Here is a 17,735-nt window from a genome sequence, read left to right as displayed (position 1 = left end):
GCCGGAGCCCAGCAGGTCGAGGCTGCGGTGGCCGGGAGCAGCCACTGCACTCCAGTCTAGGCGACAGAGTGAGACTCCAACTCAAAAAAAAAAAAAAAAAAGAAAAGGATTGGCAGTAGTGGGAAACTGCCTGGGGGGGCACACCTCATCAACGGGGTACCTACATAATAAACATTTGTATACCTAACTCTGAATTGTACCCCACATCTTTAAAATAAACAAAATAAAAATAAAATAAAAATAACAAAGAAACAGACTTTATTTTCTACCGATTTTAAGATAATACAAATTTTAAAATTATATACATTGTTTTAATGTTTTAATTTTAAAAACATTCTAAAAATGTTTTCATTTGTATCTTGAGTGTTGTCAAGCATGCACAAAGGTTGAAAGACTAGTATAAATAACCCACACAAGCCGGGCTCGGTGGCTCAATCTATAATCCCGCACCTTTGGGAGGCTGAGGTGAGTGGATTGCCTGAGCCCGCGGGTTCGAGACCCGCCTGGGCAGCGAGACCTCATCTCTACAATAAATCAAAAATTCAGCCGGGCATGGTAGCGCATGCCTGTAATTCCAGCTACCTGGAAGGCTGAGGCAGAAGGATCGCCGGAGCCCAGCAGGTCGAGGCTGCGGTGGCCGGGAGTGGCCACTGCACTCCAGTCTGGGCGACAGAGTGAGACTCCAACTCAAAAAAAAAAAAAAAAAAACCCACACAGTATTCAAAAATACATTTTACCGATCTTACTTCCTGTATCTTCCCATAACCTTTTTTCTGCTGAAATATTTTAAAGCCTATCCCAGACATATCATTTATTATTTAAAGTATTCTGTATTTATTTCGAACAGATAAGCACTCTTTTTTACATTTGTTTACCTATTGAGGGGAAGCTAGGGTGTCTGGAATACGTGTCTTCATAAGGCTGTCAGATCCAAGGGAGACTGTGTCGATCAGATCCCACATTCTAACTGACCCCAAGTAATCTCGACTTCTGTTCATTTCAGCGGTGACCATTCTCTACTTCTACGCCTTTGTTTGACCTGTTTCTTCCCTTCATACACACACATCTTATTTCTCTTCCCACCCATCTGCTCATATCCAAATACTGCTCATCTTTGGAGACACGCGCCTTCTCCGTAGAACTTTCTCCAGCAGTAACTCACTTGTCTCTCTGACATATATTCCAGCCTTTCATCTCTCTGACAGTGATATGAAACATTCTGTCTTCTGTTGCCCAGGGTACCGTCCCCAGGAGACTGCAAATTCTCTGCAAATAGTATGAGGAAAGTATTCTGAACCAAGGCAGAATAGCCCACAGGCCTCTCTTCTCCGAAGAATATTACAAGTCCTCAGTATTGGAGATGGAGACAGAATTTTCATTTCCAAGGAAAGAGCCCTGGATGCCAAATTATTATCCCCAACCCCACACGGTGAGTCAAATTCTGAGTGCGGGGACCACACACTGCTGTGGTGTCTCAGTGATGACGGCCACCGTGATGCCAAGGGTAGAGAAAAATTGTGGGGACAGCAGAGAGTTTTTGTCCAATCTCTGCTCACTGAAGCCTTTCAGAGAAGGCTGCGGTGGCCGGGAGTGGCCACTGCACTCCAGTCTGGGCGGAATTGGCCAGACATGCAGAGGGGTGTGGAGGGGTGTGTATGGAGGCAGGTGGCAGTGACAGGGAAGGTGGCAGTGGAAATGCTAAGAAAGCTAAATATTGTGGATAAGTCAGATATTTGGATTTCTGACCCTTTTAGGACACACTAATGCCCACATGCAGAGTAGATGCTTGAAAAGCAAACCCCCCGTGAGGTGAGGCATTATAAACAGGCCGTGAGTGTGACAGACATTTACTTTGGGCAACAGAGGTCTGAATTTGCCGAGTCTCACAGGTGAGTGAATGATGGGGGTGGGAGACAAGGAGGTTACCAGGGAATCCTTAGTGCTCTGGGGAGTTTTACATGTCAGGCCAACCAGTCTTGGTGAGATCTGATGTCTGAATAAGACAATGTGAAAAACCACAGAGAGACTTTGACCTCATTCTCTTTTTAAATAACATCAGGCAAGCAGGGCAGAAGTGTTCCTATTAGAAAGTTTTGTAGTACTTTTGTAGTAAATTATGAATTCTACTTTGGAACCAAATGAAGCAGTTTGAACACACTGCTTTCTGCAGCTAGAATGCCAGGCAGTCAGCCTCAGCGTGACTCAGCTCCCTAGCTCAGTCACCTACCTTCTCTACAGGGAACAAATTGCCCCCTGTGGGCTCATTGCCCTGCCTCACCCCCTGAGAACCCCCTTTCTTTTCTTCCCTTCTTTCTTTCCTTTATGTGCATTTAGTTCCCACAGGCTTCCTTTATCAATATTTCAATTGGCTGCTGCTGACCTATACTGGAATCCAAATATTTGCTCTATTCAGTGTGAATTGTTGATTCAGCCAAATCCTTGATTATGTCTGTGCTCTTTTGAGCAAATTGAATGGGCTACTTGACTATGTAATGCCGATATAGCCTGGTCATTAGTAGGGTTTGTTAGAATTGACCAAATGCAACAAAGAAGGAAAGCAAAAGAAGGAAGAGGTTTGTGTTCAGTGTTCCTTCCAGTGCAACCATGGTAAAAAAAAAAAAAAAATGAAATTGTGTACTTTCTGGGGCACGATTACAAACTCTTCATGTTCTTTTGATATAGTATTTCCTTCCATATTCAAACTAACCTTTTATGAATGTCAAATGTCACATGACTGCACAATTTTTAACCATTGTGTGCTAAACCATAATTCATACTGTAGGGGGGGACTTTACTTGAAATGACAAAAGAGAGATTAATAGGAGAAAAAAAAGTCTATTTATTCATGCAGTGCACATAAATGCTAGAAAACCCAGTGATGAGTAACTCAAAGAAGTGGTTAGAAGGTGGGGGTTATATACCATCCTAACAAAGGGTGATAAAGTGAAGAAGAGGCTAGACAAAGGAAAAGAGGTTTGGGGTTTGGGGAGGATGGTAAGTTGTAAAAAGTGATAAAAATATGGTTAAGAAGAATCATTTGGTAAGGTTTGTTATGCAGGTAAGAGTCATTTCTAATACTCTAAGAGTCTAAGAGTATTTCACTTTCTGTTACGGAGGAATGAGACACCTTTCAAATTGATGTTACCTTTACAAAGGGAAGTTTATGCCTTGCTTTTTGACAGAAGTGGTGAGGGCAGAGAGCAAATTGTCATAAGTTCAAAACAGCCCTTATGCCAAAGGGACATGTTTTGGAGTGGCATACTCTGATCTTCTTCAATACAATTATTCACTGACCACCTACAACGTGCTCAGTACTCAGTTATGATGTGGAAACCCTTCATGCAAAAATAAGAGTTAAAATTCTTGGCCCTGACCCAAGGAAAGAAAACAGCACAGGTCCAGAAGGATTTTACCAGAAACAGGGGTAGCTTTGAAATGTAGATTAATTTTTCCAGTGCCCCAGAGTAGGAAATGGTAATAAGAATGTATCTGTGTATTTGTACCAGCCCTTGAAAAGTTCAAGAGTTCCTTATTGGCAAAGGCAGACATGTAAACAGTGTAGAAAAGATAGGAACAAGAATACTTGGGGCGGTGTACCGAGTGAGGTAGTTATGGACAAAACAGAGACAAAACATGGACAGAAGGCAGCCTTCTGGGTACTTATAGCCTGTTGCAGGAGATAATTTGTGGACACAAATAAATAGCATCCAAGGCAGACTGTGCTTAAAAGGACAACAAGGTGATATAGGTTTTCAAAGCAAGAAGAGGTCACATCCAAGATCACTTGGTATGTCCAACCTACATTTCTTTTTTTTTTTTTTGAGTTGGAGTCTCACTCTGTCGCCCAGACTGGAGTGCAGAAGCCACTCCCTGCCACCGCAACCTCGACCTGCTGGGTTCTGGCGATCCTTCCGCCTCAGCCTTCCGAGTAGCCGAAATTACAGGCATGCTACCACGCCCGGCTGATTTTTTGATTTATTGTAGAGATGAGGTCTCGCTGCCCAGTCAGGTCTCGAACCCGTGGGCTCAGTCAATCCACTCACCTCAGCCTTCCAAAGGTGTGGGATTACAGGCTGAGCCACCGAGCCCGACTAAACCTACATTTCTTAAAGCCTTATTTGAAACTTACAGCTCTGATGCTTCTGCAAACTCATGTCATATCTATTTTAAATTTGTCTGAAGAATTTACAAAATTATTTAAATATTTTTTACATAGTACTTTGATTACAACTGGATTTGCTGCTTTACTCTTCTGCTTCTATTATACTACCTGTAATATCCTGTTACATAAAAGAGGAAATGGGATAGAAGGAAATGGGTATTTATTGAGCATTTACTGTGTACCAGCCATTGAGCTAGGCACTTTTGACTTTGTGTTACACTTATTTATGGAGATTTTCACTTGCTCTTTGGTTCCTCCTCAATCAAGCCTGCCTGTGGCTCACAATCCCAAGTCACTCTCTCAGTTCACCTCACTGTAGGAAGGAATCCTGGACAGGCTATCATGGTGGCACTGAGACCAACTCTTGCCTCTGTTAAACTGTCAACATACATGATTTTTAGGATTATGTGTAAGATCAGAGGGTACAAATACTGTCTTGACTTTTCTCCAAACTTGTCTCACTTGCAGATTTTCCTCCTTCCTTTCCAGGTCTTCCAAGTCCAAGATTGAGCTCTCCTTGCTGGATCCACACATCACCTTCTCCAGGGACCTGCTGGACGGTCCTCACCACCGTGTCATTTGAAATCACCCTCTGCCTTTCTTTCCTCCTGAAAAGGGCATACGCTTCAGAGAAAGCCATATTGGAATCCAGCTCTGCCACTCACATGGTACAGTGTTGGTAAATTCCTTCACCTCTCTGAGTCTCAGTTTCAATGCATGTAAAAATAGAACAACACCTGCTTCGTCAAGCAGGGTAGCATGTGTTAAAGCACACTGCCCAATGCTCAGTGCACAAAAGTGCTTATTAATATTAGTTTTCCTTCTTTTCTGCTTATTGGTGGTGAGAGATGGATAGAAAGATGATAGATAGAGAGAGAGAGAGAGAGAGAGATAGAATGCTCTATATAAATGACATTAAAAAGCAAGCATAGCAGAGAAAATCCAGTTGTTACTTTCAGCTCTGATTTGTCCAAGACGAGAACTAGAAGGAAGGTAGGCTTTCTGGACAGGAGAAAGACACAGCTCTCAAGTTGAAATCACTAACTCACTGTGTTGCATCTTAGCTTATTGTAACACAGAATATCAAGTCTCTGTGCCGCAGTATTCTCATCCTTAAATGGTATGATATTAATAGCAGGGCCTGGTCGGGCTTGTTAGCTCAGCCTGTAATCCCAGCACTTTGGGAGGCTGAGGCGAGCGGATTGACTGAGCCCACGGGTTCAAGACCCACCCAGGCAATTTGGCGAGACCTCGTCTCTACAATAAATAAAAAATTACCAGGTGTGGTAGTGCGTACCTGTAGTTCCGGCTACTTGGAAGCCTGAGGTGGAAGGATTGCCGGATCCCAGCAGGTCAAGGCTGCGGTGGCCGGGACTGGCCACTGCACTCCAGTCTGGGAGACAGAGTGAGATTCCAACTCAAAAAAAAAAAAATAGCAGGGCCTGTATAGGATTCCTGGATAATTATATTGAGAAAATATATGTAAAACTGCAGTTTAGTGCCTGGTCAGCATAAATGTTTAATAAATATCAGATATTATTTTTATCCAATGCTCAATATATGTCAGTGCTATAAATATATCATTTTGCTGATGATTTTTGGGGGAGAAATGTACATATCTTCTTCATTTATCAATAAAAGATTCAAAGGACTTCCCATTAGTTGTGAGAAGGTCACTTTCCCATCTGGTATTTTCTCTATGATCAAAAACACCATTTAGTAAAGGCAAGACATTACAGTAGCCTGCAGATAAGATATTTGACTGGGGAGGAAAGGGTGGAGAGGGGAAAAATGGGGAGAAGTCAAAGGAATGCCTCAGACTTTTTTTCTAATAAATACCTAGAAATGATCAAACTGATTTTGCTTAAAGATCTTTGGAAGAAAAGGATTGTGTAAATATTCTGTAATAAGACCATATTAGAAGACTTATGCGATGCCAGGACTGACAATTAAGTTTGCGAGCTTGCAGCTGTGAACTTACGCTGGCAGCACTGTACAAACAATCGGGTAAGGCTTCATAACCTCGGTATATCAGCGTCTCACGGCTGTGTTCATGTTGACATGTGGTGATGTCTCGTGGCATGGTGTTCATTATTGTTTGCATGTTTTGGTGTGCCGTTGTGAGAAAGTTGGAGCTTGAATTAGAGCAATGAACAAGCATTAAATTAAACTTCGTAAGAGTGGAAGTTAAAGCCGGGTTCGGTGGCTCAGCCTGTAATCCCACACCGTGGGAGGCTGAGGTGAGTGGATCGCCTGAGCCCGCGGGTTCAAGACCCACCTGGGCAACTTGGCGAGACCTCATCTCTACAATAAAAAAAAAAAATTAGCCGGGCGTGGTAGCCCACGCTTGTAATCCCAGCTACTTGGAAGGCTGAGGCGGAAGGATCGCCAGAGCCCAGCAGGTCGAGGTTGCAGTGGCCAGGAGTGGCCACTGCACTCCAGTCTGGGTGACAGAGTGAGACTCCAACTAAAAAAAAAAAAAAACACACAGTGGAAGTTAAATCAGGGGCATGTTAGTCCAAATTTATGAGGATAAGGTCATGAAGAAAACAGCAGCGTACAAATGGATTAAACATTTTTCTAAGGGGAGAGAAAGCATCACTGATGAAGAGAGGTCAGGATAGCCAGTAATGAGTATAACTGACAAAAACATTGCAAAAATTCATCAAATTGTGTGTCAAAATTATTGGCTGACTGTGAGAAGCATAGCAGACCAAATAGACATAGATAGGGAAACAGGAAAGTCTTAACTGAAAACCGTGGCATGAGAAAGGTGTGTGCAAAACTGGTCCCAAAAGAGCTCTTGCCTCACGACAGTGCACCAGCTCACACAGCACTGTCCTTGAGGGAGTTTGTAGCCAGTAAACAAATAATTGCATTGGAACACCCTCCCTTCTTTCCTGATCTGGTTCCCCAGTGACTTTTGACGTTTTTTTTGCCTGAAAATAAAGGAAATATTGAAAGGACGACTTATTGATGACATTCGGGACATTAAGGGTAATAACAATGGCAGCTCTGATGGCCGTTCCAGAAAAAGAATTCCCAATTGGCTTTTATGAGTGGACTAGGCGCTGACATTGGTGCATAGCTTCCCAAGGGGAGTACGTCAAAGGTGACCATAGTGACATTCAGTAATGAGGTATGTAGCACCTTTTCTTCTTGGATGAGTTTGCAAACTTAATTGCCTCATAAATCACTGTATTACCAATATATGTGATGACAGTAAGACTCATTGCTTATAACAGCTTAAATAATTAATTTTAAGAATATTTGTAAGCTGGGCTCAGTGGCTCAGCCTGTAATCCTGCGCCTTTGGGAGGCTGAGGTGAGTGGATTGCCTGAGCCCGCGGGTTCGAGACCCGCCTGGGCAGCGAGACCTCATCTCTATAATAAATAAAAAAAAAAATCAGCCGGGCGTGGTAGCGCATGCCTGCAATTCCAGCTCCTTGGAAGGCTGAGGCGGAAGGATCGCCGGATCCCAGCAGGTCGAGGCTGCGGTGGCTGGGAGCGGCCACTGCACTCCATTCTGGGTGACAGAATGAGACTCCAACTCACAAAAAAAAAAAAGAATATTTGTATAGCTTCTGTACTCATTTTCTAGGACTGCTAAAATAAAGTAACACAAATGGAGTGCCTTAAAGACAGAATTTATTCTGGAGGCTCAAAGTCCAACATCAAGGACCATTCTCTCTCTGAAGAAGAAGAGGAGAACCAATTCCAAGCCTCTCTCCTGGCTTCTGTGGCTTGCTGACAATCTTTGGTGTGCCTTGGCTTGTCGATTCACCCCTCCAATCTGCACTGTGTGTCTTCACATCATCTTGCCTCCATGCACGTCTGTCTCTCTGTCCAAATGTTCCCATTTTATAAGAACACCATCGTATTGGGTTAAGGCCACCCCATTCCATTATGACCTCGTCTTAGCTAATATAATTGCATCTGCAACAACCCTATTTCCAAATAAGGCCTCATTCCAGGATACTGAAGTTAGGATTTCACCATATCTCTTGAGGGGGATGCAAGTCAACTCAAGAGCACCACCTATTTTACAACATCCTTCAAGTAAGTTGTAGTTTGGAATCTCATATGGAATACATTGGCCAATAGAATATGATATATTTCTAACTCTGGGACTAAATCATCCTGGTGTAACAGTGTATTGATATTAGGGATCTGACAGCAGAAAGTTCTAAATTAAGAAGACGTGCAGAACTATATTCTACACAAGTTCTTCTCTTTTAATAGCAAAAGCCCAAGACCATATTTAAAAACCACACCATTGGAGTTAAGTTTCCCTTAGAAAATAGGGCTTACAATGATGTGTCCATTGCATATAATACTGCAACTATCAGGTGTGTTGTTCGCATTGCTGTGTCTGTCGTATCATGAAGGCAGGAAGGTTCACAAACCATGCCAAGCCAGCTAGTGGAGTTCTAACCTTTTTCAATAACACATACACACACACATACACACACACACACACACAACACACACACACACAAATAGGGAAGAAGAAGGTGACTCTGATTCTGCTGGCTGTGGTAAAGGAATTCAGCAGCTAACACAAAAGAAACTTTCCCTGAGAAGATTCATGGACAAGGTCTAGTGTTTCCTAGGTATTCAAAACCTGAATGTGTCTTCAAGTATTCAAGTCAAGAAAATAAAGGATCAAGAACACTCAGTGATCATTTCAACAATGACTAAGTCCAGTGAATTTTCACCAAAAGTCAGAAAAATAGTGTTTTTCATGTGTGTATTATGGATTATTTGCTAAAAACAATTTATATTACATTAATTAAGAGAGATATTTTGCCTTGTTGATGAATTTTTAAAAATTGAAAATAATTTGCTTGGCTTTGACAATGATAAAGAGGTTAAATACATGCAGATTATCTGATGAAGTTTCAATGACCTGATGTAGAAAAATACATTTATAAATTTTTTTTAAAAGGCTGAAGCAGAAGGATCGCCTGAGCCCAGCAGGTCAAGGCTGGGGTGGCCATGAGCATGCCACTGCACTCCAGCCTAGGCGACAGTGAGACTCTGACTCAAAAATAAATTTACAAATGAATAAATAAATAAACCATATTTTCCAATCTAAAGAAAAATACATTTATTTCCCATTACTAGTATTTTCGACAAGGTCAGACCTAGTATTTGATGTTTTTGTGTTCCAAACATGATAATCTTTGCTCAGTAGTATATAGTGTTTTATGCTAAAAAATGTATAGAGCTTTTTTTTGGTTTTTTTTTTTGAGTTGGAGTCTCACTCTGTCGCCCAGTCTGGAGTGCAGTGGCCGCTCCCGGCCACCGCAGCCTCGACCTGCTGGCTCCGGCGATCCTTCAGCCTCAGCCTTCCGAGTAGCGGGAGCTACAGGTGCACGTTATCACGCCCGGCTATATTTTTTTATTTTTATTTTATTTATTGAGACAGGATCTGGTTCTGTCACCCTGGCTGAAGTGCAGTGGCACAATCTCGTTACTAAAACCTCAAACTCTTGGACTTAAGCCATCCTCCTTCCTCAGCTTCCCAAATGGCTGGGATTCTAGGCATGAGCCATCCTGCCCAGCCAGGCATTTAAATAACATGCTTAATATCTAAGGGTTTTGAAATAGTTATTGTTTAAAATATTATCTGAGCCGGACTCGGTGGCTCAGCCTGTAATCCCATGCCCTTGGGAGGCTGAGGTGAGTGGATTGCCTGACCCCGTGGGTTCGAGACCCGCCTGGGCAGGCGAGACCTCATCTCTACAATAAAATCAAAAACTAGCCGGGCGTGGTAGCACGCACCTGTATTTCCAGCTACTCGGAAGGCTGAGGCGGAAGGATCGCCGGAGCCCAGCAGGTCAAGGCTGCGGTGGCCGGGAGCGGCCACAGCCCTCCAGTCGGGGCGACAGAGTGAGACTCCAACTCAAAAAAAAAAAAAAAAATTATCTGATAAACCATAAATATTAAATACTGCATGAATTTGTACAAAAATATAGGAACTGATGCATCTTGGAGCTTATCCAAGATAAAGATGCTATTCTAGGCATTCCATCTGGTTCAATAAATGCTTATTATTAACACCATCCTTCCGTACGCTCTGAAACTTGCAAATCACTGTTTATAGGTTTGCTCTTTATATGTGTTCTCTCATTTCATCCTCACATGTGGGTTTTATTGTCCTCATTAAACAAACAAGGAAACTAAGGCTGAGAACACTGTGGTAACATAATCATGGCAGAGGTAGGAATTTTTTTTTTTTTTTTTTGAATTGGAGTCTCACTCTGTCGCCCAGACTGGAGTGCAGTGGCACACTCCCGGCCAAAGCAGCCTCGACCTGCTGGGTTCCAGCAATCCTTCCGCCTCAGCCTTCCGAGTAGCCGGAATTACAGGCACGTGCCACCATGCCCAGCTAATTTTTTGATTTATTGTAGAGATGAGGTCTCACCTGCCCAGGCGGGTCTCGAACCCGCGAGCTCAGTCAATCCACTCACCTCAGCCTCCCAAAGACGCGGGATTACAGGCTGAGCCACTGAGCCCGGCTAGAGGTAGGAATTTTAAAGCAGATCTACCAAACCCAAGACCTATCCTCCTTTCACTGAGCCTCCACACAGCCTTTTTGGCTGTTTCCGGTTTTGAAGAACAAGTAATATGGTTTTATTTGGTTTTTACTGTATTTATCCTATCACTAGAAAGTCCCATCTTGCCTAAACCAGCGTGTGGTTTACAGATAAACACACTTCTGTTAGTCTTTTATATAAAGTCTCTCTCTGCTCGCTTCCCTGCTTCTCTCTCTCTCTCTCTCTCTCTCTCTCTCTCTCTCTCTCTCTCTCTCTCTCTCTCTCCCTCTCTCTCTCTTTCTGTCTCTGTCTCAGCTTGTGCTCAGTGATTAAACACCGTTTTGGATCCAGAAAGACCTGTTCCATTCATTTGTCACTGAAACATGACCCATGTACCGTATCACTTTATCTAAAATATAGATATTGCAGCTAAGATAGCATCGCCTGGTGTGTAGACTGTCTTCTTTATATCTAAACTGAGACTGAGCCAATGTAAACACACTTGACCCTCTGGATATTGCAAAACAGCAGCTCTGCCCTCAAGCTCAAAGTATTGTTTGCCTCAAGTTTACACTGGTGGTTTCTGGTCCTGAATTTGCCACTAATGGTGATTGTGAGTAAACTCCCGTGGGTCCCTGAGCCTCTGCTTTTTAACTGGGCGTGTAATATCAGAGTCTCACTTCACAGGATTGTTGTCTCAAGTGAGAAAGTGTCAAGGAAAGAGTTTTTTGTTTGTTTATTTTTAAGATTCAATCCCCAGAGATCTGTAACTTTTCAATGATGATATATTATAAGATTAGAGCTCATCTATCTGGTGCTACCCTAAGCCGAGGTGTTAGGTCAACCACCCACTTGCTTAGTCTGTGCACTTAAGATTTTATTTTTCCCTAGAAACCATGACATGCATGGCGCCCTTCAAAATCCATGTTAGAAAGCATGGATAATAAATTATTAAGGGAACAAAGACCCAGCTCATTGAAAAGCTATTGCTCTGTGGATAAATACAACCCCACTGTGTATTAAACAAAAATTAAACCCCATTTTCCTTTTTATAGTTAAGTTGCCATCAATTCAGATCCAGAGAACAAGGCCCTGGACACAGTTAATAGTCCACAGCCCGGCCAGCCCGGGCTTTGAAAGCTTGTAAGCCTTCCTGAAGTACTTGTACCCAATTATAACTCACTACTTACCATCTTCATAATTTAAATCTGTCCGCCCCTCAGGGGGGAAAATTTTTGCTAATCAAAGCCATGAATGCACCTTTTTCCTTTTGACAGCATTAAATTAAAGCTAAATGGTCGGTTTTGAATGAGTTACTGTGAAGAATAAAGGCATTAATGAGGTAATTTCATTATGGAGACTCATCCAGGCCTATGTGAAAACCAGGGACGTAAGTGGAGAGGAAAGCTGCTGAGGAAATTAGGGTTCCTTCCACCCTAATTAATGTTTGGGGGCATTTAGTACAGGCACCAAATTAACTGCTCCAAAGAACTCTCATTGAAAAAAAATACATTGTTGCCCTCCCTTGTAATTAGAAGACAGTACAAGGAGAACACTCTGTGAGTATAAAGCCAGCCTTTAACTTATTCGGCCCCGGCCTCAGAAAACACACCATTAGGGCGCTGGAGTTGAAGGGAGCACCAGGCATACAATATAGGATTGTTTAGGTCCTTGGACTCTGTGAGCTGTAAACAGGTAGCCACTGAATGAGGAATTATGAGACTCCTGGGAGGCCTGGCTTCCCAGCAAAACAGTCTTAAATGCATCTAAAAGGAAGAAAGAAAGGTGAATAGGCCCAGCGTGGTTCGCAGAGAGAATGCTCAATGCTTGTCTTAAGTGATTACATGATGTAGTGCTGGCCCCTCTCATTGAGTTATCTTTACACTGCTTTTGTCTCCTCTAATTGGAGCTGATGAGGTGCTAATTGGAGGCCCTTTTAAAAAGCCCACTACTTTAATCATTGGAAAAGAGGGAGGCTGAGGGAGTGGAGTTAATGAGACAGGGGAAGAAAGAGAAAACTTACAGAGTGAGGCTTGGCAAAAATGAAGCTGCGGGGTGTGCGTGCGTGCGTGCGTGTGTGTGTGTGTGTGTGTGTGTGTGTGTAACTAGCAGCGGTGAAAGGGAAGATTTGATGGGAGAGAAAAGGGAGCTTAAGATACTTTATTTGAAAATCCTTCCACGGAATGTTGGTAAGGTCAGCTAGAATAGGAAAAATCTGGTGAGTCCAGGGGTTTCTGTTCATTCCCATGTTGGGCTAAAGCTAAGGCCCCTGGCTCCCTTCCATGTTGCAAACAGACGTTGTGTGGAGGCAGGCTTGCCTGCCGCTGACCGTCTCCTCAGAAGAAAAGTTTTTCTTGAGCCTTCATCTCAGACCTTCCTCTAAATCATGGGTGTGCAGTGAAACGTGGTGGTGAAAATGTTCTCAGCCGGGCTCGGTGGCTCAGCCTGTAATCCTGCGCCTTTGGGAAGCTGAGATGAGTAAATTGCCTGAGCCCGCGGGTTCGAGACCCGCCTGGGCAGCGAGACTTCTTCTGTATAATAAATCAAAAATCAGCCGGGCGTGGTAACACGCGCCTGTAATTCCGGCTACTCGGAAGGCTGAGGCGGAAGGATCGCTGGAGCCCAGCAGGTCGAGGCTGCGGTGGCCGGGAGCGGCCACTGCACTCCAGTCTGAGCGACAGAGTGAGGCTTCAACTCAAAAAAAAAAGAAAAGAAAATGTTCTCAAGGGATATGAATTAGAGAAAAGAAGACAGAATTGACTTACTAACAATACCTCTAAGAGCTGGGTGTGTTCTAATTTTGGTTTCTCTCTCTCTCTCTCCCCCCCCACCTCCGTCTCCTTTTCCTTCTTCTATATACTTTTCTAGGCTTTCCAATCTCTAGAATGAGTCTGTATAACTTTTGTCATTGAAAAATACAATTTAGGGCCAGGCTCAGTGGCACAGCCTGTAATCCCAGTGCTTTGGGAGGCCGAGGTGAGTGGATCACCTGAGCCTGTGGGTTTGAGACCCGCCCGGGCAACTTGATGAGACCTCATCTTTACAATATATCAAAAATTAGCCGGGTGTGGGAGCGCACGCCTGTAGTTCCAGCTACTTGGAAAGCTGAGGTGGAAGGCTCACTGGAGCCCAGCAGGCCGAGGCTGCGGTGGCCGGGAGCATGCCACTGCACTCCAGTCTGGACGATAGAGTGAGACTCCAACTCAAAAAAAAAAAGAAAGAAAAAGAAAATTTAGGACAACCCCTTCCGGTCCCCTTCCACTGTGGGAGCTTTTCTGTCCTCTTAATAAATTCTGCTTTCTAAAAAAAAGAAAGAAAAATAAAACTTCATTCACGATAACTTGAATTTTTTTAAGTAGCAAAGATATCAGAATGGAGTTGTGGCTTGAAGGAGAGGCATGCCGTAGAAAACTGCGCTTCTAGAAACATCTTCTCAAGGGAACTGAGCCTGGCTTCCTGATCTTGCTGTATAATGGGGACCCATGGACATTCAGATAAGTATCAAGCATGGAGTGGCAGTCAATTCTCCCTTCCCTGACCTCTGGTAGGATTTTAAAAGTATTTATAAAGTACCTTGGAGGATTTATAAAATATGCCAAGGGATTTAGCACTTTGTATATTGTCTCATATTGTAGCCAAACCGTTTTTGAAAGTTAATTTCCTGACACCGCAACCAACTTTAAGGCAATGATCCTGCGTTGCCTTCCATTCCCACCTAAGTGTCCAAAGGCTTAAGTTTCCTCTACCACGCTGCCCTTATATAAAGCCCAGTCACACTCTAGCACATCAGCCAAAGAAATATGAAATTGACATGACACGGGTCGGCCTGTAAATACAAGCACGTGACATGTGCAAAACCTAGTGGGATCAAATTTTATCCTTGAGAAATGAGTTGACACCTGTCAAAAGCTGGGAACAGTGCCTGGTGCTCAGTTAGGGGTCAGTAATTTAAAACTGACACAAGGTGACTAGAGTGAGAGAGAGAAACCAGGAAGTAGACAGAGTACTAAAGAGGCAGAGATGATCATACAAGGCAAGAGAGATACAAGGCACTTGCCTTTGAAAACCGTAAATCAAGCCAGGCTCGATTTGATCCCACTAGGCTCAGCCTGTAATCCCACGCTTTAGGAGGCTGAGGTGAGTGAATTGCCTAAGCCCCTGGGTTCGAGACCCGCCTGGGCCAGTGATACCTCATCTCTACAATAAATCAAAAAGTTAGCCGGGCATGGTAGCATGCGCCTGTAGTTCCAGCTACTTGGAAGGCTGAGGTGGAAGGATCACCGGAGCCCAGCAGGTTGAGGCTGTGGTGGCCGGGAGCGTGCCACTGTACTCCAGACTTGGCAACAGAGTGAGACTCTAACTCAAAAAAAAAGAAAAAAGAAAACCGTAAATCTGGGAGATATTTAGAACGAGCATAATTTACGCCATTCAGGGGCTGAGAAGGCAGCCTGCCATGTCTGGGCTCTAGCTCAGTGATACAACACTGAGAGAAGTGAGCATCTCGGTACTAGTAAGAGCCTTATAGGCCCTCTGGCCCCAGATCCTGTTCTGCCGATTAAGTGACAGGGTCCAAACCACCCAGGGCACCGAGAGTGGCCGAGTTGGCTCCAGATTCTGGATCCTCGACCTACAAGGTCAGTGCTGTTTTCCCTAATAGCACACCAACTCACAGGATGAAGAACGTACCAGTCTCCTCCTCTGAAGTTTCTGAGTATGCTAGCTTAGAACAAGAAAGCCCCGTTTTATATACACACACATAGGCACACATTGACACACATATACTGACATTAGACCTACATGTCAGCCCAAATCAAGGTGAAATCCTTCCTTCATGTTAATGGACAATTTGTACATTCAGAGGGAAGCAGTGGTCAGTAGCTCACACCTATCATCCCAGCACTTTGAGAGGCTGAGGCGGGAAGATTGCTTGAGGCCAGGAGTTTGAGACCAGCACGGGCAACATACAGAAACTCTCATTGCTACAAAATGTATTAAAGAAGAGCAAAATCATGAACTTCGCAGCAACCTAGACAGACTTAGAGTCTATAATACTGCATGATCTTTCACAGAAACAAAGAACTGAGTATTACATGTTCTCACTCATAAACGGACTTTGAACAACTATCGTAATACTATAAGAAAAGGATTGGCAGTCGCAGGAAACTGCAGGGAGGTGGGATTGGCAGTAGTGGGAATCTGTCTGGGGAAGGGGGGGGCACACCTCATCAACAAGGCTACCTGCATAATGAATATTTGTATACCTACCCCTGAATTGTACCCCACATCTTTAAAATCAAAAAATTAAAAGTTAAAAAAATAAAACACAGTTAAAAAAAAAAAAGTAGCCAGGTATGGTGATGCACCCGTGGTTCCCAGCTACTTGAGAGGCTACGGTGGGAAGATTGTTTGAGCCCAGGAGTTCGAGGCTGGGGCAAGCAGCCTAGATGACAGAACCAGACTCTGTCTCTAAAAAAAAAATAATAGCTGGGCTCGGTGGCTCAGCCTGTAATCCCGCACCTTTGGGAGGCTGAGGCGAGTGAATTGCCTGAGCCCACGGGTTTGAGACCCGCCTGGGCAGCGAGACCTCATCTCTATAATAAATCAAAAAATCAGCCAGGCATGGTAGTGCATGCCTGTAATTCTGGCTACTCAGAAGGCTGAGGCGGAAGGATCGCCGGAGCCCAGCAGGTCAAGGCTGCGGTGGCCGGGAGCAGCCACTGCACCCCAGTCTGGGTGACAGAGTGAGACTCCAACCCAAATAATAATAATAATAATAACAATAAGAAGAAGAAGAAGAAGAAGAAGAAAAATAAATAAACAATAAAGAGGCAAGTTGCTGTGAGTTTGGATGACTCTCCATCAACCTGGCCCACTCGGCCACTCCTGCACCCATGCATTCAGCATCCAGCAGACACCAGAATGCCTGCGAAAGCACTGTCCCCCGAGCTGAATGCCAGGGGTAGAGGGTGACCAAAACATGACACAGCCTGTCCTCGTGGAACACGCTGTTCAGAACACACACAAGGCAGGCGTCCCACAAAGAGTTACTGGAGGAACGCCGCGTCCAATCCCGATGCCGTGATCAGTGCTCTGGAGGAAAAGCACCGTGTCTCGGAGTAGATGAACACAGTCCTGTCCACCAAAGACTCCAGGTGACACTGAGGCAGGTGCCTCGCAAACCCTGAGCGACATTCAGCAGGCAGCAGAACCTCCCCCCAGCTGCTATGAAAGCAGCTTCTAATGAGTTAATGAGCAGCCCGAGGACCGAGGGTGGCTGGAGCGGGGAGGGGAGACAGAGGGGTCATGGTAATCTGCAGGGCATTAGCAGATGCTTCAGCAGGAGGCTGGGGAAGCTATTTGCCAGTTGGCTGCAGCTTCTGAAAGACCCGGCAGAAGGGTCAATCAGTGTGGCCTTCATCAGTTCAGTGACCATGTTTTTTAATAATAATAATAACAACAACAACAAAGAACACATCATCTAACAGTTTTTCCTTGTATAAATTGACTTGATAAAATAACTTGAACAAGCACAAACATTACATTGAACTTAGTTATACAATGATTCAATTGGCTCTGTTGAAAAAAATACCTTTATATGAGGTCTGGAGCATGTGTGAACCAGACATTATGATCTCAGCGTTTTAGGCCGGGCGCGGTGGCTCAAGCCTGTAATCCCAGCACTTTGGGAGGCCGAGGCAAGAGGATTGCCTGAGCCCAGGCTTCAAGACCAGCCTGGGCAACTTGGTGAAACCTCGTCTCTACAATAAATAAATAAACAAAAAAAATAGCCGGGCGTGGTAGCGTGCACCTGTAGTTCCAGCTACTTGGAAGGCTGAGGCAGAAGGATTGCCTGAGCCCAGCAAGTGGTGGCTGCAGTGGCCATGAGCGTGCCACTGCACTCCAGCCTGGGTGACAGAGTGAGACTCCAACTCAAACAAAACAAAGATCTCAGCATTTTAGCTTGAGAGAGGGATCTGAAGATTGAAGAACAATATTCCCTATTTTGATAAGGAAGAAAGGAAGATTCGGAA

The sequence above is a fragment of the Carlito syrichta genome, unplaced genomic scaffold (genome assembly GCF_000164805.1).
Source record: "Carlito syrichta isolate Samal-C Ts95f unplaced genomic scaffold, Tarsius_syrichta-2.0.1 Scaffold303038, whole genome shotgun sequence".
NCBI classification, from domain to species: domain Eukaryota; kingdom Metazoa; phylum Chordata; class Mammalia; order Primates; family Tarsiidae; genus Carlito; species Carlito syrichta.
Note: the sequence above shows the minus strand (reverse complement) of the source record.